This window comes from Chinchilla lanigera, unplaced genomic scaffold (assembly GCF_000276665.1).
Source record: "Chinchilla lanigera isolate Chin_1 unplaced genomic scaffold, ChiLan1.0 scaffold00125, whole genome shotgun sequence".
NCBI classification, from domain to species: Eukaryota; Metazoa; Chordata; class Mammalia; order Rodentia; family Chinchillidae; genus Chinchilla; species Chinchilla lanigera.
This window is the reverse complement of record NW_004955526.1, coordinates 1,418,065-1,435,745: the sequence shown is the minus strand read 5'-3', so window position 1 is coordinate 1,435,745 and position 17,681 is coordinate 1,418,065.

Sequence of the window (17,681 nt, the reverse complement as noted above, 5' to 3'; positions counted from 1 at the left end):
AAGCTGCTGGTTATAATATAGCTATTGAATCACTTTGTCTTTAATATGTCCCAAGGAAATATCATGATTTATCATTTCATTTTGAAAATACAATTTGAATCTATTCTTTTCTTGTCTTTTCTTTTCTTTTCTTATCTGTTATTTTATGATACGAGGTATTAAGTCCAGGTCCTTCACAGTGAGCTACACCCTCAGCCCTTTCATACTTTTTATTTGGAGACAAAATCTTACTAAGGTGCTTAATTGCCCTGGCTGGGTTCAAACTTCCAATCCCCTCACCTCAAGAGCTATAGTTACAGTAATTCCCCACCATGCTCAGACTGATATTTTTTATTTTAATAGGTGGGTTATTCTCATTTCTCATTTACTTTTTTGATTAACATGATGGCTAATCTTTAGTTCTGTCATATTGTTCATTTCAAATTTAATTTTCTATAATTTTTGAAAATTATTTGTTCCTTTTAGTCTTAGAGGCATTTCATAGGTCCTAATATTACTCTGACCACAACTCATTTTTAGATGCTGTTATGAATAACATTCCCCTGCCTAAAGTCTCTCTTACTTTTCCATTTTTACTATCTTGTCTAGACTATTTCTATTTGTGTAAAAAAAATTCTATTATTTTTTCTTTATTTTCATATTTTAGCTTCAATTCTAATAAACATTTGTAGTGCCAACCCCAAATTTATGTGAAAATGTGTTGGCCATTGTATGGTGACCTGACATTTGTTCTCTAATAGATTTCTCAGGAAGGGAATCATGTGACTAACATTTCCCAAACACTTGCACATTCAGAGCTTCTTTATGGCCTTTATTCTTAGTGAACAATTTATATGTACAATGTTTGGCTCATGTTTTCCTTCCTTGAATATCTGAGAACATTATCCTATTGTCAGTAGGCATAAAACATTGAAATCAAAGCGAATGTCATATTGACATTGTTTTCATTTTTTAAGCAACTCCTTTCCTAGAAAGCCAAAGAGCTACTCTTCCTTATGTTTAGAAGTTCAGTAATTGTTTTAGGAATTGTCTAAGTTTTGAATATTCTGAATGTAATTTTTAAATTAGAGAATCTACATATTATAACATGCAAATTCAAATTCCCTTTTTAAAAGAACATTTCCTAAATAATTAGAATTTTAATTATATTTTATTGTTCTGAATTTCCTCTTTAGATTGTAGTAGACAACCGTTTGATCTTTTCATGTCTTTTAAGACTATTATCTTTTCTGCAAAGCTTCCTTGACTCTTTTTTCTTACTTATTTCCTTTTTCTTACGTATTTTCCTTTTGTTGTTTTAATTTCCTCTCTGTGATTTCTTTGATATCTAGTTGCTTTTTCTCTTAGATTCTTTATTTCTTAACCCATATCATTCTATCATGTAACCACATTAGTTTTAAATTTTTATATTTATGTTCGCTAAAACTTATACAGCTAATTTTAAATACTATATCAAAATTACCATCCTAATAAACAATTGTTCCTGAGATGTTTTGTTTAACTATAGAAATATTACTCATTTCATTTTAATCCATTTTATTTCACAGTCTTCATTTCGAGTTTCCCTTTTGTTTAAGTGAGGGAGGCTTTCCTAAGCTATTATGAGGGAGGTCCTATAGGGGTAGAGATTGTCTAAGATAGTTTGCTTGTTTGACAGCTCAAGCTTCCTCCTTCTGTTAGAGCAAAAAATTATTGAAAAGCATGATGTCTCTGTGTACTTGTTTTTCAGGAAGACAGGGTTAAGTTTGTGTTCAGAAAGCTTAAATACACACCCCTTCTTTTTACTAAAAGTTTTAAGATTTGTGTTCTGAATTACTGGACAATGTGCAGTCCAAGTTCATTGTGAACAGGAAGAGACATCAATCTACAACTTATTCTTTCAGTTATTTCTTGTTTCACCTGTTTGTCCTGATAAATGTTTTTACCTCTGGAGGCAGGGATCAAAATCAAATGTGATTTCTACTAAGCCTGTGACTTTTGGACTTTTTAAATAGCTATATTATAACCAGCAGCTTAGATGTGAACAGACAAAGTTCCATGTGGATTCATACACACTCAGCATTGCCTCCATGACAGCCAGACTTAAAACAAGAAAGAGACTGCCTTGCATTTTTCATATCTGTCAAACAAAGCAGAGGTCTAAAGAAACAGCACATAGTCATTTTATACCACATCTTAGAAAATAAGAGATTATTTATTTGCAAAGTACAGTGCAAATGTCGCTTTGAACACTGCATGTTTTGTTACATGTGACCCTGGGAAGCAGTTAAGCATAGAAATTTTGTTCACTTAAATCCAGGTCCTCTCTGATTCTCATATCTTCTTAGTCTTTTACTGAGAAAGATTCCACCAAGCTGGTATTTCATTTGAAAATGACTTTCCCTCATCACAGAGATTTTTTTGAGACACTAAAAATGTGTTTCAATTATTATCAGTTAATTATAAAACTAACATATTACACATGACTTTAAACTTGATGCTTAAAGTTAAGTGAATAAATGAATAATGAGTGAGTAAATCAGACACGGGGCCATAAACATCATATGGTTTCTCTCCTTTGAGTAAGGCCAGGTGCAAACAAAGAGAGTCATAACACATGGATAGAGGAGACAAGGAATGGGTCTCTTGCAAATGTGAAGGGATCAAGAGACCAGAGGAGAGCAGAAAGGCAAATCAGAGAACAAAGATGTGCTACGTGCGGGAATTTAGTCATCTCAACGAACGTAAACATGTCATCAGCATGAGCTAAGATTAATAATATTAATAAGAACGAAAATGGGAAAGGCAAGTTAGAGGTGGAAGGAGTAACAAATGGGAAAGGGATTTTTAAAAAGGCAGCAAGCTGAGTCACACACACACACCTTACCCAAGACACTTGTAAAATACATGTACTACAAACAGGTACTGATAAAAAATTGAACTAAATTTTAAAAAGAATGGTGATAGTGTGTTGGTTGTTACTGTCTCTGTATTTATCCTAATGCCTGCCTGACAGTACTGAAGGAAATCTTCATGAATTAATGAAAATAAAATGCATATCAGAAGCAGTTAAGCATAGAAATTTTGGTCACTTAAATCCCGGTCCTCCCTGATTCTCATATCTTCTTAGTCTTTTTCTGAGAAAGATTCCACCAAGCTGGTATTGCATTTGAAAATGACTTTCCCTCATCACAGAGATATTTTTTTAATTTGGTTCTTAAAATCACATTCTTTTTCTGTCCTTGCAAACATTTAAAATGTTTTGTTCCAGTGGCAGGTTTCCCCCCTCAAAGGGAGCAACTCCGCCAAATCTTCACGTGCCTCCTGTTGAGGATTCAGCCATAAGTGATGGCCTAGAGAATTTGCAGATAGATGCTTGAATATGCTGGAATTTTCTTGGATTTCATAGCAAAGTCTTGAATGTTACAAGGAGGATTATGTTCAGGACTGATGGATGTGGGCATTTTCAACAGAAGTAAATAGGATATGATAAATAGGGCTATGAAGAAAAACACTTTTAATTTTGTTTTGTACCAGGAGTCAAACTCAGGACCTTGCACTTGCCATGTAGATGCTTGTGTAACTAAGCTATATTCCCAGATCCAGAAAAATCATTTTTATAAGACTGGATTACAAGATTCTTACAGTGGTAAAAACTAAAGAGACATTTTTATTGATCAAGACCTGTGTCCTAGGCATAATGTTGAACACTATATTGTGTAGTGATAAAAAATATAAATTGTGGACTCAGGTTAGCCAGTTTCAAATTTATCTGTCAGTATTTAACCTTGAAAAAGCTCAGATGTCATTGTATCTCTAGACCTACAGCTCAGTGTCCTTATGTGTAAACAAGGAGTTATAGCTATTATTTCACAGAATTTTAAAGAGAACATGTGATGTAAATAAAGTCTTATACTAAAGGTTAGCATAAAATAGTGCTATATATGTGTTTGTCTCAATTAATATCACTACAATTTGAATCACTTTCTTTCCTAAATTTCTATAATAGGAAGTGTGTGCTTCATGTCTGGTGACATATGTAAAAATCATAAACACGTATTTTCTTTATCAATTCAGAAAAATTCCATTTGCATGATTCACTTGAAGAAAAAAAAAAACTTTATTATTGTTTCCAAAAACAGAGTATTTGTGTAAGCATTCTTTACTGAGAAAAAGCTGTAAACATTTCTACTTCTTAGACAATTGTCATGTGTGTGCACTTAACAACACCAATAATTATTTGAGTTAAGAGAGTGCTGAAAAATATTGAGTAGAATGTGCAGGTGACAATGATTGCACTGGAATATAATCAATCAATAGTTAGGGAGGAAGACATACTCAAATGGAAATGTCTTTTGTGAAAACTGTAATCAAGGAAACATTCTTCTGTCACCTAAATTTATCATGCAAGTGTTGACAGTGACTGAAATAATGATCACTATCTGGTATAAATCTACTTAAGCAGCTACAACACAATAAAGTATCAAGTCAGGAAAGGTGGTTTCTGATGCAATCAAAACAAAGTTACTGTTGGTGACTGACAAGAGGAATGGAAAACGCTGCTACTTTCCTGGTATTCTGAGCTGAACAAGTTTTATATCTATACGTCTTCAATGATAAATCATATAAGTAATTCCAATTTTATTCAAGGTTGAGAGACAGAATGCTCAAAATGAGAGTCAAAATAGGGTAGCGGACTTTAAAGAATATGGCCCAGCGCCTAACATTTAAAAGGTACTACTGATTTATCTTTTTTGAATGGTTAGTTTTTATGTAAGCATGTCCTCCGCTAAGATACATACACAGAGGTCATGCTTACAGGACTGGTCATGTGACTTAGAAGCAAAGGGCTTACCTGGAACAAGGGAGGAATAATTTCATTCTATAAACTCTAGAATAGTTTCATTCTATGAACTATAAAAAAGAAGGGAAGAAAAAGAAAAGTCCATGCTTGCAGTATTTTTTTCAGCAAATATATGGCAACTGTTTAGGCCTTCAAATTACAGAAGGAAAATTTGATTGTACCCTGGTGACAACAATTTTTTTCTGATATTTGTAGATGAGAATATTTACCATAATGTACCATTTATTTCTCCTTTGGTCTACTGAAAGCTAAGTCATGCTATTTCCTTCTGATATAAGTGCACATCTGTGAATTCCTTAATTCAAGAGGCTAATATATTCCTATATGTGCATGGTTTGCATTTTATTCTAAAAAATACATTTTGCAGAAAAATATTAAAATCATTTTGTTTACTCTCCTGGCAAATTCTAGAGTGCAGATATAAGATAGCTGCCATTTCTAAATAAAACTTTATTATGTTCAGTTCATTCCATTTTGTGTTAGTTTGTAGTATTTATTGTGAAAAATTTTTATTGCAAAATGACAGCAGATGCAGCAAGTAACAAAAATGAGGCAATGTTTATTTTCTACAAAGTTGTACTCTTTAAAAGCTAATATAGTCTGAAGTGGTGATACATACCTGTAATCCAAGCTACTTAACATGCTGAGGCCAGAGGATCACAAGTTTGAGCGTCTGTGTGGCTTAGAGAAACTTTGCCTCAAAATTAATAAAAAATAGGCCTGGGCAGGTATCCAAGTGGTAGAGTTCCCTAGGGTTCAATAGACAGGGGATAAATGCATAATTGAATAAATAAGCCTTCTTACTTAGTAAAAACTTATAGTCATATTTATTAAGATTCTTCTGAAAAATTATGAATCCTAGAAATTCTTTGTAGAATTTAGGTCCCTCCTGACAAATCAGAACATCCACTGATAGAGCAAATATATCAGACATTCTTCAGTAATTATGCTCAACTTTTCTTATACATAAAAGCAAACGAAGTATACATCATAGATCTATTTTCTTATTCAACACATAATGAGATAGACACACTAATTGAGTAGTGATAAGTAAGTTCTCTTAGTACTCCTAAAATAAAATAAAGTAACTCGCTCCACATATGCTCAGATCATAGCACTGAAGTCTGAGATTTCTTTCACAGAGTATCTGTCACAGGGTATTTCTTTCACAGGGTATCTCTTGAGTCTGAGGACAGAGCAAGACATGAGAAGAAGAAAAGGGACATCATATTTTATTAGTGAACTACATCTTAAGCACTGACCAATACAGTGATTAGATTTCTTATGGCATCAAACTGAATATCAAACAAAAGTAATGAATTTCAACTCAGCAATAACTCAAAATCTGCTGATAGTCACTATGATCCATAACATTGCCTGAGTTAATCATGTATCTAGGATGTACTTTAAAATTCTATCATTTACTTTAATATTCTCTAAAACTTGTATGGTTATGGTGAAAGTTGAAATTACCATACAAAAGGCTTTGTAAAACTTTTAATTTTCTCATCAGTTTCAAAATAGTTTATACCATAAAATGTACCGCTTTTTTTAAGTGAAAACAAAATCAGATATGTCAACTCCATTAAAAACTAGTACCTGATCTTCACTGATAGGAAATAGTCCATGGAAAAGCAACACTCTTCAACTGTGTGTTATTGATTTGGTAAGTACATACCTGTTCTACTATAGAAAGTCCTTTATGTATACTAACTCTGAGGAGAAGAAAAGGACGATGATAACAAAGAGGATGACAGAATCTGTCAGTCCATTCTGTTGATGATAGACACTTGGATCATTTCCAATTTGGGGTTATAATGCTATAAACCCATTTAGACAAATTTATAGATATATGCAGATATAACTGCAGGATTTTCTAAATTTTCTTGTTAGCTTGAAGATGTTTCCTTTTAATGCTATTTGCTCAGAGTATATATCACAAATAAGATTTGAATTGTTTTCAAGTATTTTTATTGCCTTTATTGATATGATCATGTGATTTTCCCCATTTTTCTGGCATTTTGATCAATTTTATTATTTTTTTATTTTTAGAAATAAAAGAACCAAAACATATTAACAAACACAGAGACATAAGTGAAACAGCATAAAAACAATATAAACAATACAGTATTTCAGACAAGGTGAAAAGAAATTAACAATGACTTGCATTACATGCAGTTATCTTCATATTGGTTATTCAAATAAACAAATACAGATGTGCAAGAATGATCAAACAATTAAATATGAATTGTTCCTTTCAGGAAATTAATGGTAATTAATAGTGTAATTATCTAAGCCACCTTGTGTATATATATATTTTTTTCACTTCTTCATTTTCTCCTTCCCCTCATCCCAGTTGTTCTTTCCTTTTGACCAGTGTCTTTCTCTTTCTCACTATCTTTTGTACCTTTTAGATTTCATTTACTCTTTCAGGTTCTTATACTAAGGTGGCAATATGATGTTTACACATGTGAGACTTATTTATTTCACTTATGAGTATGGTCTCTAGTAGCAACCGTTTACCTATAAAAATCTCAATTTTATCTTTATAGCTGAGTAATATTCCACTATATAAAAATACCACAGCTCTTTTATCCATTCCTCAGTTGATGGGCATTTGGGTTGTTTCCATGATTTAGCTATTCCAAATTGCACTGCTATAAACATCGTTGCACATATATAGTTGTGATACAGTGTTTTCAGTTCTTCTGGAAAAATACCCAGAAAAAAAATAGCTGGCTTGAATGGGAGCTCTAATTCTAGTTTACTGAGGAATCTCCACACTGATTTCTACAGTGGCTACAGCAGTCCTCACTTCCACCAATGTGAAGAAAGTTTCCTTTTACCCACAGCCTCTCTGGCATTTGTTATGGGTAGATTTCTTGATGATAGCCATTCTTCCTGGAGTAAGATGTAATCTCAGAGTTGTCTTAATTTGCATTTATTGAAGGACTACTGATGTTGAACATTTTTTCATGTATTTAGTTTCCCTTTGCATTTCTTTATCTGAAAATTGTGTATTCATCTCAGATGCACATTTTTGGTTTGGGTCTTTGAATTTAGGGGACCTAATTTTTTTTTTAATTCTCTGTATGTTCTAGAAAGAAGTCCTTTGTCTGGGGGAGCAGTTGTGAAAATTTTTTCCCAGTTTTCAGATTTTCTTTTCACTCTGCTGGTGTATTCTTTGCAAAAACTTTATAATAAGATGAGATCCCAGGGGGCTGGGGATTTAGCTCAGCGGCAAAAGCGCCTGCCTGGCAAGCGCAAGGTCGTGAGTTCAGTTCCTGGTACCGGAGAAAAACCAAAAAAAAAAAAAAAAAAAAAAAAAAGATGAGATCCCAGTTGTTAATTCTTTGAAGAATTTCACTTGCAGTTTGATTTTTCTTCATAAATTCTTTACCTATCCCTATGTCTTCAAGATTTCTACCTACTTTCTCTTCCAGTAGATTTAATGTTTCTGTTGTTATACTTAGATCTTAAGCCATTTTATTTCTCCATTAAATTTGAAGGATTGTTTTGCAAGATACATCAATCTGGATTGGATGCTGTTGTGTCTCAGGACCTAGAATACTTCACTCTAATCTCTTCTCAACAGAATGGTTTGTGTTGAGAAATCTGCTGTTATTCTGATGGGCTTTCCTTTATAGGTGATCAGTTTCTTTTCTCTAACAGCTTTTAATATTCTGTTCTTTTGCTGAATTTCTGGGATCTGATTTTTATATGTTGGGTGTAGTTTTATTTTGGTTATGGCTAGTTGGTGTTCTATATTCCTCAGTTACTGTTTTCAGATTCTTTTCCCATGCATAGGAAACTTTCTGGTATTACCTCTGCAAATATTCTTTTTTATCCCATTTGTGTTGCTTGCTGCTATTTCATTGACACCTATTATTCTTATATTATATCTCATTGCTTCATCTTGCAGCTGTGGAATTGATATTTCCTGGTTCCTTGTTAATTTTAAGAGATCCTTCCTTTCACGATCACTAGTTGCAATGCTGACTTCAAGATCTGAAATTCTATCTTTGCCTTCATTTAAGTGGTTTTGCCAGCTTTTGCTGGAAGTTTTGATATCCTGGCTATCTTTTTGAATCTGCTTCATGCATGCTAATTCTTTCCTATATTGTTCATTTAACATTTCCATCATTTTCCTATGCTCATCTATTTTTTAAATGTCTTCTTTAGATGTACTGAGCAATATTTTCATTGTTGTTATCATTTCATTTTTTTAGCTGAGAGATTATTTCTGATATGATTTATTTTATGGCCTGATAGACTTGTTTCTTTACTTCCGTTGCAATAATTTAAGAGATTACAGGTATGTGATTACCAAGTTCTCCTATCTCAATATCTCCTGGAATTGTTCTGGGTGGGGAGGAGTTCTGAGATTGCATTTTGGTCCTTTATTATGTCTCACTCTTCCCTGACAGCTCATCAAAGGTCCCTAGGGTCCTTAGTTTTCCTGTGGGTCAGACTTGCCCCTCAGTGTCCATGGAGATGGGCTGCTCAGTCTGGGGTCACCAGGCAGTTGGTGGAGATTACACAGCCCTTCCAGGTCTCAGATGCAAACAACATTGGCAGCAGATCACAGACTGCCTGGTCCAGTGCCCTCAGGAAGCTCAGGGCACTTGCAGGGCCCAGATGCAGACTGCATGGCGGCAGGATCATGAAGCACCTGTTCTATTGTCCCCAGGAAGTTGATGGAGTGTATCAGGCTCTATTGGGCCTCAGCCACACACTGATGATGGCACATCACAGGCTGCTGTATCTGGCATCTCCAGGCAGCTGATGTAGCAGGCAGAGTCCCAAGGTGAAACACGGTGGTTGCAGATCATGGACCACCTGGTCCAGTGTCCCCAGGTAGCTCAGTGTGCAGAGAAGGCCCAGATGTGGACTGCAATGGCAGCCGGATCATAGGCCACTTATTGTTTCATTTTGAAGAGAAAAAATAAAGTTCAAAACAAGATACTAGGAAGGTAACAATGGTTAATGCACTATATAGTTATCTTTAAATTAGTTACTCCAAGTACAAGATACAGGCATTCAATTTCTAGACAATAGTAGCACAAATCTTTCTTTTCAATGAACTAAGAGAACTGAATAGTATAGCTATAACAACTATTTTGTGTGTGTGTGTGTGTGTGTATAAAATTCTTTTTTTTTTTTACTTTTCCCTTTCTTCTTTTCTCCTTTCCCCCATCCCAGTTGCACTTCCCTTTTGAGCAGTTTCTTCCCATTTCCCAGTATATATATTACACTTTGGAATTTATTTATTCTTTCAGCTTCTCACACTATGGAGACAACACAATATTTACATATGTGCTTCTGGTTTATTTCACTTAATCAGTATGCCTTCAGATTGCATCCATTTGCCTATAAAAGTCTCCAGTTTATACTTCTTTATGGCTGAGTAGTATTCCATTGTATAAAAAGATCACATGTTTTTAATCCACTCCCCTATTAATGGGCATTTGGGTTATTTCCAAGTTTAGCTATTACAAATTGTGTTGCCATAAATATGGGTGCACACATATCACTGTGATATGGTGTTTTTAGTTCTCGGAGGACAACTGGCAGAGGAATGGTTGAGTCATGATTAATTTTATAATGTTAAGCAAACTTGACATTTCTGAACAAATCTCCTCTTACCAATATGCCTTTGTCCTGTACAGAAAAGTATATCATTATGCTTCACTTAATTTCTAATATTTTTAAAGTATTTTTGTTATCAGTGTTCACAAGACATGTAAATTGCTCATCTTTCTCTTGTAGTATTGTTGGGTTATGGTATCAAGCGTACATTTATGCAACATAAAACAAAAGATTTCTTATTATATTTTTTAAAAGTTTCAATAAGTCTTGTAGGAACATTTAATATCCTGGTAGATAAAATAAGTAAAACTCTTGAGATCATAGATATAGGCAAGAATTCTGTAAGCAGAATTTCAGTTGCACAGGAACTATCACCAAGAATCAACAAATGAAATCATAACAAGTTAAAAACCTTCAGATAGAAAAGGAAAAAAACCCAACAAAGTGAAGAAACAGAGTGGGAACAAAACTGACACCTAAAATACATAATGAACTAAAAAAAACTTTCCAAGTAAAAGGCTCAATCAAAAAATAGGCAAGTGAAATGAATAGGTATATCTCAAAAGTACGAATGGCCAAAAAATATATGAAGAAATGTTTGACATCACTAGCTATTAGAGACATGTAGATAGAAATCACACTGAGATTTCATCTTATCTCTGAAAGAGTGATTATCAAGAATCAAATAATAACAAATGCTGGAGAGGCTGTGAGGGGAAGGAATCTTTCCTTTTGGAGACAGCAAATTAGAGTAGTACAACTACTGTGGAAATCAGTATGGAGATTCCTCAAAAAAAATACAACTAGAAATTTCATTTGATCCAGCTATTCCCCTTCTAGATATCTTCCCCAAATAGCTAAAGACATGAGAGCTATTACAGTGATACATAAATTCCCATATAAGGAGCATATATGTCCATGAACCAATCAATGGATTAAAAAAATTTGGTATTTATATACAATGGAGTACTATCCTGCCTTAAAGAAGGATAAACTTGAGTCATATGTAAGAAAGTGGAGGCCTCTTGACACTGTAAAGTTAATCAAAAGAAATCGGACACAAAAGTTAAGTACTGTATTGTTTCTCTTAAATGAGAAACCCAAAATATAAATAAAGAGCAAAATGAAAGATAGATAATAGGAAAGAGGGAATTAGATCTTTCTCAAGTGGAAAGGGGATTAAGAGATGAAGTACAGAGGGAGTAAATGAGGGAAAGGAATGAAAAAAGAATTAAGATGTGCTATGTCCACGAACCACCTCCCTACAAGGGATGTAAACATTATTTACCAGTGAAATAATTTGTAGCTGGATTTTTTGTAAACATATTTTATAATAAATTTATACTGTTTAAAAGATATTTAGACTTTTAATATCTGCTCATTTAAATCTGGTGTTGTTTCAATGAAACTTAAAATGTTATAAAAATTATTGAATGGGTCACCACAAAGTTGCTTATAACCTTATTATCTTTATACTGCAAGGCCTCTAGAATCTCTGGTGATACCCCCTTCTTCTCCCATTTTTAATAATTGTTTTTGTTTTTATTTATTTTCTCTTGATGTGTCTAGCCAAAGTATTATTAATTTTATTACATTTTTAAAAAACAAAAATTTGTTTTTTAAAATAGTTTTCCTAGTTTTTCATCTCCTTTATAATATTGCATTCTATTGTTGTTTGTTAGACGTCAATTTTAATCTTTTAATTTGTTTATGTTTGTTAGTACATGTTTGCCATACATAATGTTTCCATTCCTTATGCAGAGTTGGTCATGCATGTAACACATTCTAATTCCCATTTTCATCCCCGCCTCCCTCCACCTCTTTTATCCCCTTCACCTTTGTGAAACAGCTATCTCCCTATATCCTACTATCCATCTTTTATTTCACTCTCTATTTCTAATGGGGTTATTCATTTTCTTCATTCTGCTTCACTGATTTTTCCCCATTTTCTTCTCTTATAGTTTCCTATGATAGCAAGTTAGACAAATTTGTCTTTCTGGTGAAACCACTGTGGAAATCAGTTTGGAGATTCCTCCGAAAACTAGGTCTAGATGTCCCATTCAACCCAGCTATCCCCCTGCTGGGTATTTTCCCAGAAGATCTAAAAGCATCATATCACAGTGATATAAGTGCAACTATGTTCATGGCAGCACAATTTGTAATTGCTAAAATGTGGAAGCAACACAAATGTCCATCCACCGAGGATTGGATAAGAAAATTGTGGTACTTTTATATAATGGAATACTACTCAGCTGTAAAGAAAGATAAACTTGAGGCTTTTATAGGCAAATGGTCACAACTAGAGACCATAGTCACAAGTGAAATACATCAAACATACATGTGCAAGCACTGCATTGTTTCACTAGTGTAAAACTTGAAAGAGTTAATTTAAACTCAGAGGTATGATAGACATTGTGAAATGATAGGAAACCGCTCAAGGGTAAAGGGCAACTGGAATGTGGGAAAAGAGAAGGGAAAGAAGGAGAAATTTTGTATGTATGTATATACAGGATAGTTAACATGGTTGTTCTTCTGTCTTCTATTTCTTTGCTGAAAGAAACTGTCAGTGGGTCTTTGGTTGACCAGTATTGCATGTCTATATCTGTTTTCATGAGAACCACTTTGAAGATATCAATATGTAATACAACAACCATTGTTAATTCCCTACCACTTTGTTTGTAACTCTGTATTGTCTGTATTGTGCTTGTGATATGTTGTAAAATGTTGTATGTCTGTTAATGTTTCCCTCCTTTTATCTTTAAAATAAAAAAAAACATTTGTCTTTAAAATTGTCTGCAGTTAGATGCAGATTACCTTAAAAAGAGTGCTGTTTCTCACAAAGTTTGTCATACTTTATTATCATTATTGTTCATAAATTAGTCAGAGTATAATTTTCCTTTGTGATTATTTCCTTAAGTATACTTTATTTACACATTTTCTAAATTCCCAGATAGGACTTTTTTAGATAAACTATTTATAGTGATCTGTCATTTAATTTTACTATAATATTATCTGGTTTTGGTTTGGTAATCTCATGTTCTTTCATTTTTTATTTCCTACATAAAAACCAAGGCTAAATTTAAGTCTGTCTTGGAGTTTAAGTTATAACCCTTTGTATTTTTATTAATTGCTGCAACAATAGAGATAACAATACACATCTATAACATTTAAAAATATACATATACATGATGTATTCATAAAAAGTAACAATAAAATATTAATTGTTTCATTTAATGATGGTATTTTCATGCATTCACTTTCATAATTCACTTATGTAGATATCTTAAATCTCATAATACACTTTTACAATTTTCCCAAAAGCAGTCCATTTTTTAAATCTTAAGGAAAGTAACAAGTGATAATCTTTTTGCTTTTAGTTTAATGTTTTTCATTTCTAATGTTCATAATTTTTCAGGTTTTACACTAGTGAAACAATGCGGTGCTTGCACATGCAGGTCTGATTTATGTCAGTTATGAGTATGGTCTCTAGTTGTGACCATTTACCTACAAAAGCCTCAGGTTTATCTTTCTTTATAGCTGAGTAATATTCCTTCATACAAAAGGACCACAACTTTTTTATGCAATCCTCAGTGGATGGACATTTGGGTTCCTTCTACAATTTAGCAATTACAAATTGTGCTGCTATGAACACAGGTGCACATATGAAGTATGATAGACATTGTGAAATGATAGGAAAACACTCAAGGGTAAAGGGCAACTGGGATGTGGGAAAAAAGAAGAGAAAGAAGAAGCAATTTTGTATGTATGTATATATAGGTTAGTTAACATAGTTTTTCTACTGTCTTCTATTTCTTTGTTGAAAGAAACTGTCAATGAGTCCTTGATTGATCAATATTGCAAGTCTCTATCTGTTTTCATGAGAAACCACTTTGAAGATATCAATATGTAATACAATAAGCATTGTTAATTTCTTACCACTTTGTAACTCTGTATTGTCTGTGCTGTTCTTTTGCTATTTTGTAAAAGGTTGTCTGTCTGTTGATGTTTTCCTCCTTTTATTTTTAAAATAAAAAAATAATAATTTTTCAGTATAATTTCCATTCCATCTCAGCAGCTTCCTTTCTTTTTCATATTTTGTGTTCGAGTCTTCTAAATAGATGAATCCTTGCTTCGTCTTTCTTTTTTCATCCCTTTTTTATCTGAAAATGCTTGTCATATTTATCTGTAAAGCCATTTAGATTTTTCCTGATTTTCTTCATTACTCATTTATTGTCTCCACAAGGATCTCTTCCCCTTGTCTCTGAACATCCTTTGATTTTATAAAGATACCAGCTACTGGATTTAGAGCTCACCTGGACCCCTTATTAGCTCGTTTCAACTGCCTCTGCAAAGAACCGTTTTCTAAATGTGCTCACCTGATATCCCAGGTGGGCATGACTTTGGAAGAGACAGTATTCAACTCAATATGTTATATTTTACACTTTTCAGATACAACAATTATTATTTTCACAGAAACCTCCCTATATTATTTTTTGTTGGTGTTTCTGTTTTATTACATTAATAATATAAATCAGGGAGTTTCAGTGAAGTAAAGGACAGGGATTTTTTAGTGTGTATGTTTAAACTCTGAAGCACCTTTGAAAAAGTAGCAAGAAAAGACTATAGGCTTATGATAGAATGTGATTCAATTAGTGTAAATACAAGTACATCAGAAAAAAGGACTATTGTTCAACAAAGCCAATGAAATTGCAAGTTAGAACTAAGAAGATAAATACAAGAAATTGGATTTTACTGTCCTATTGATACATGTCTCTTGGTCCCACATCAATAAAGGAAGAATTCAATGTTTTCCTTTTATAGGAAATATATATGAAATTTATAAAACAGTATGTTAATGAGATATATTAAAAAACAGCTCCTTACAAAATCTGCCTAAGAAATAGCTCTACAGAATTTTGTGCCACATCAGCATTGTATAATGGGAGAAAGAAATAATTGTTTCATGTGCCAGCAAGTATGTCTCTTGTTTCCCTGGATCTCTAAGGTACAGAGAATGATTTCTTAGCATTGATTCAGATGTATGTGTCTGTGTGTGTGTGTGTGTGTGTGTGCATGTGTGTGTGAGAGATTGTATGTCTGTATGTTGTATGTCATGTAGTACATCAGTGTTTCCATTTACTGCTGAAAAGCAGTCTAAAAGAGAAAAAGTATTTTATGAATTCTTACTTATATTGGATATGGAAAAGTATGTTGAAACTATGTAGATGGGCACAACAAGGAATGCAACTAAATATATGAATTTGTTGCAATTCAAATATAGCTTTATGCAGAGGAAATAGTTTGACTACCTTTTAGTCAGTGTGGGACAATGAAGTGGGCGTTGGACATGTAATAACTCATGGTCACTAGGGTGTCGTTTCTGCTTTCTGTGGGTTTTTTTTTTTAAATAAAAGCAGGAAATAAAAGCAGGAACATTAACAGACATCCATTTACAAACTAGCGAAAGAACAATACAAACAATACAGAGTTACAAACAAAATGGTAGGAAATTAACAATGTTTGTTGTATTGCATATTGATATCTTCAAAATGGTTTCTCAGGAAAACAGACATGCAATATTGATCAATCAAGGAATCATAAACTTTCTTTCGGCATAGAAATAGAAGACAGTAGTTCAACTATGTTAACTAACCTGTATATACATACATACAAAATTTCTCCTTCCTTCCCTTCTCTTTTCCCATGTCCCAGTTGCCCTTTACCCTTCAGCGTTTTCCTGTCATTTCACAGTGCCTATCATACCTCCTAGTTTTTATTCACTCTTTCAGAATTTGTACTAGTGAGACAATGCGGTGCTTGCACATGCAGGTCTGATTTATTTAACTTATGAGTAAGGTCTCCAGTTGTGACCATTTACCTATAAAGGCCTTGAGTTTATCTTTCTTTATAACTGAGTAATAGTCCATTATATAAAAGTATCACAATTTCTTTATCCAATCCTCGGTGGATGGACATTTGGGTTGCTTCCACAATTTAGCAATTACAAATTATGCTGCTGTGAACACAGGTGCACATATACCACTGTGGTATGATGTTTTTAGATCTTCTGGAAAGTACCCAGAAGGGGAATAGCTGCGTTTGAATGGGACCTCGAGCCCTAGTTTGCTGAGGAATCTCCAAACTGATTTCCACAGTGGTTTCACCAGTCTGCATTCCCACCACCAATGGAGAAGAGTTTGTATTTCTCCACAGCCTCACCAGCATTTGTTATTGGTTGATTTCTTAATGATAGCCATTCTTACTGGGGTGAGGTGAAATGTTTACATTGTTTTAATTTGCATTTCTCAAATGACTAACGGTGTTAAACATTTTCTTATGTATTTATTTGGCATTTGTATTTCTTTATTGGAGAAGTGTATATTCACCTCAGATGCCCATTTTTGGATAAAGTCTTCGAATTGGGGGAGGGCTGATGTTTTTTAATTCATTATATGTTCTAGATAGAACACGTTTGTCTGAGGGACAGTCAGCAAATATTTTTCCAATTTGTGGGTCTTCTTTTAACCCTGCTGGTGATTTCTTTAGATATGCAGAAACTTTTCAGTAGGATGAGATCTCAGTTGTTGATTCTTTGAAGTTTTACACATGCAGTTTGGTTTTTGTTTCTGAACTCTCTACCTACCCCTATGTCTTCAAAGTTTTTACCTTCTTTCTCTTGCAATAGATTTAGTGTTTCTGTTTTAATATTGAGATATGTGATCCATTTTGAATTGAGTTTGGTGCATGGTAATAGACTTGAGTCTATTTTCAGTCCTTGGCACATGGAAAGCCAATTTTTCCAGCACCATTTATTAAAGAGGCTATCATTCTTCCAGTGAGTTTGTTTAGCCCCTTTATCAAGGATTAAGTGGCTGAGTGTGCTTGTGGTTTTGGCTGTATCTTCCAGTCTGTTGCATTGAGCCTCAGGTCTGTTTCTTAGCCAGTACCAGGTTGATTTTTATTACAGTAGCTTTGTTGTATAATTTCAGCTCAGGGATTGTGTTTTCACCTGACTTGTCCTTATTGCCCAAGATTGCCTTTGCTATTCTGGGACTTTTCTCGTTCAGATGAACTTAAGAAATATTTTCTCGAGATCTGTGAGCTATGCTAATGGTAGTTTAATGGGAACTGCATTGAATCTGTACAACAATTTTGGTAGTATGTCCATTTTCACGATGTTGGTTCTTCCTATCCACAAGCAAGGAATAGTTTTCCATTTACTGAAATCCTCTTTGGTCTCTTTTTTCAG